General features: G+C 39.4%; 1 pseudogene; it reads right to left on the bottom strand.

Moving 5' to 3' along the window:
* Positions 1-2,108: 2,108 nt before the first annotated feature.
* Positions 2,109-3,046, bottom strand: LOC118000914 (annotated as a pseudogene).
* Positions 3,047-3,680: the final 634 nt, after the last annotated feature.

The raw sequence follows: 3,680 nt of genomic DNA, 5'->3' as shown, positions 1-3,680 counted from the left end.
ATACAAGAAAACAACTGAGAGATGAAGGTCAGCTTGGCAGGGGGCATAAGGGGATAGGCTTATATTTTTGGAATCCATTCCTTCTATCCTGTGACTGAGGAAAGTCAAATGTTTCCTTTGTCCAAAGCCAAAGAAAAGAATTGAGATGTGAAGACAGAAGCTCTAGTTGAATGCTTGGCCAGAAGTCTTGCCAAGCAAGGGAAAAACAACATGAAAAGACAAAATGGTAGAGGAATGGGGCACCTCAAGTCTCTGTTCAAGGAGATATGTTCTAGGTATTCCCAGAGGTCCACAAGTCTGAATGCTGGCCTGGGAGGGTAAGTGAGATTGAAGGCTACAGTCCCGTTGGGGCCACTGTGATATAGAGGGGAAAGAAGGAAACACATGGTGCCTTCAGCTGGGGGTAATCAAAAAGATGTGAACAAATCTCACTAGGGATCACCAGTTCCTAGGGGTGCTACTTGCAGGTATAACTTAGAACCACTACCCATCCAAGCCAAGCCCTTGGGTAATAAATTCAATAGCATCTAACCCAGGGGAGGCACCAACCTCATCAAGTCAGAAGGCGTTTGCCTTCTCCTCTGTTCCTTCTCCAGCTCCCTTCCTCCCTAGCCCAACCTTAGCCTGTACCAGGTTCAGGAAGAGATCTGTTATGAAGATAATCAATCAAGGTTTTTATTTGTGTGTGTGTGTGTGTGTACACATTTAGTTTTATTGTAACAAATTAACTTGTACACTTTTAACATTTAAAACTAAGTGCTGTGAATTGTGCAAGACTGATGAATCATAGACCTGTACCTCTGAAACAAATAATACAATATATGTAAAAAAAAAAAAAAAAAAGAAGAAGAAGAAGATAGTAGGAAGGGAAAAATGAAGGGGGGGAATTGGAGGGGGAGATGAACCATGAGAGACTATGGACTCTGAGAAACAAACTGAGGGTTCTAGAGGGGAGGGGGGTGGGGGAATGGGTTAGTCTGGTGATGGGTATTAAAGAGGGCATGTACTGAATGGAGCACTGGGTGTTATACACAAACAATGAATCATGGAACAGTACATCAAAAACTAATGATGTAGGGCGCCTGGGTGGCTCAGTTGGTTAAGCGACTGCCTTCGGCTCAGGTCATGATCCTGGAGTCCCGGGATCGAGTCCCGCATCGGGCTCCCTGCTCGGCAGGGAATCTGCTTCTCCCTCTGACCCTCCTCCCTCTCATGCTCTCTGTCTCTCATTCTCTCTCTCGCAAATAAAATAAAATCTTTAAAAAAAAAAAACTAATGATGTAATGTATGGTGATTAACATATTAAAATTAAATTTAAAAATAATAAAAATATTTTAAAAACTGAGCATCACCTTTCCTTTCCAGTGAAACAAAAAGAAAATTTAAAAATAAACAGGAACAAAACTACAATAAAGAATGTCAATTCCAAACAATATCCTATAGGTTCTGCTGATTCTCCCATCGAGTGGCAGGGTTCAAGTCATCATTAGGAGAGAGTTTTATTTTAAAAGTGTCATCTTAAACTGCAAGGATGTCCATTAAACATACCAAAGGAGAAGCCATGTTGTCAAACTGCCCAGTTAACCCACCCAAACATCTCAAACCCACCCTTTCCTGACTTTCTATAACTCCATTTTTTAAGTTTTTTTTTCTTTTTTTTAAACAACAGAAAGTAGACAGGTACATGTTGGTAAATGCTAATTGTTCATATTCATGTAGAGACACAGTGTAATCTCTGAGCCCAATATACAGAGAAAGGAGGAAAAAAGCTAGAATTCTATGCACTACTACACAGGGGCCTAGCACCCTCCAGCTTCCAGCAAAGCTAAGGGAGAAGGTTTTTCTTGTTTCCCACAGAGCATGGTGGTATTGATTCCATAAAGTTTTTGTTGAGACAGGAAGGGATAAAAATGAATTTGGAACAGCAAAGGGCAGAGATTCTTTTCCCATTGTATTCTGCTCAAAGTATTTCCCCCCAAAATAAGTTGAGAACCATGGTACAGAGAGAGAGAAAAGAGACTTCAAAAAAACAGGGCAAATGAGCACAAGAGGAAGGGGAAAAAAAAAAGAGACTGCACCTTGCTCCCAGGGACTGAAGAAAATTTAAAAAGGAAGGTTGGACTCCATCAGTGTTCCATTAGTCATCTTCTCTTTTGTCCTCCTTCATCCTCAACTCCTTCATCAATATCTTTCAATCCTCCTTCTTCTTCATCATCATCATCAACTTCTTCTCCTTCCCCTTCTTCATCATCCATATCGGGAACCAAGTAGTACTGTAATGGATTTGGTCAAATATCATCTTTGATGACTTCTCCTAACTCATCTGCACCTGCATCAGAATGGTCAGTAAACTGGGTGAAGAAGCTCTCTGGTTCCACATGCCGTCTCTTCTTGCTGAATTTACTCTGTGTTTGACTTGAACGTTTCATCAAATCTTTTCCAGATTTCCATTTGATTTTGGTGGACTTTGAAGATGGATCACCACTCTCACTCAGATGAAATTTTCTGGAGAGAACTTTATTTTCAAAGTAAGGGTTTTCATCAAAATAAAAATCTATTCTGTAACCTGATTTAATATCTTCAAATTCTGTCACTTCAACTCTTGTCAAATAATGCAGCACCTCTTCATCCTCCTCCCCAAGCAGTGTAGACACTTGTGGATGGTTGACAAATGTTGTTACCCAAAAATTGGGGATTTGGGCAATCAATTCGACCTCTTCTGAAAAAAATGGTTGGTGGAGTTTGTTATATTTCTGTTCTACTTTTAAAATCTCCTCACTGGCTTGTTCATTAAGTCTGTCTATTTCATTTTGTACTTCATCAATATGTTTAATTGCTTCTTGGTGTTCTTCTTCTCCCCTAAGCAAGTGCTGAGAGGTCGACATCTCCTTCAGCTTGGGGGCAGGAGGCAGTCTGGGTTTCTTCATTTGAGGTGGCAGGAGTGAAGACTGGCATTTGGGGGCCATGTTGCGAGGAAATTCCACAAAACCAGGAGAGAGGCACATCTGGAAGAAGCTCTGATTACTCCATCCAAGGTTTTTAAATAAAAAGATGCAAATAGTAGACGCTAGAATGAGACCATTATAATGATGTCTAAAAGAGGCTGATAAGTTACAGAATCTAGCTTAAGATATTTTAAGAGTTTCTAGCTGGTGGGAAATGTGTATAGCAGAGGGTGGGAGGGGGCTGTTATTAGAAAAACAAAGTGGAAGTGTTTCTGTATATACCCAAATGAATTAGGCTCCTCAAAACAGTTTAATACTAATGGATTTGTCTTCATTTTTGTGATTGACAATTGGGGAAAAAAATATTTAATCCAGGAACACTCAAATTTTAGGGTACAGTAAAATCACCTGGGGCTATTTTTTTAATTGCATTTTCCCAAGCTCTACCCTACACTCAGAGATCCAACTCAGTGGACCTGTGGCAACACCCCAGAATCTCCACTTTTAACAACTTGATCATTCAATGCTATACATTTCCCTCTAAGTACTGCTTTTACTGCATTCCACAAATTTTAATAAATTGTATTTTCATTTTTATTTAGTTCAAAAGATTTTTTAATTTCTTTTGAGATTTTTTTCTTTTGGCACATTTTTTCTTTGATATTATTTAGAAGTGCATTGTTTAATCTCCAACTATTTGGAGACTGTCCAGTTATCTTTGTTATTGATTTCTAG

Source organism: Mirounga leonina, unplaced genomic scaffold (assembly GCF_011800145.1).
Source record: "Mirounga leonina isolate KUSES-001 unplaced genomic scaffold, KU_Mleo_1.0 Mir_53, whole genome shotgun sequence".
NCBI classification, from domain to species: domain Eukaryota; kingdom Metazoa; phylum Chordata; class Mammalia; order Carnivora; family Phocidae; genus Mirounga; species Mirounga leonina.
This window is presented reverse-complemented; position numbering and strand designations above follow the sequence as displayed.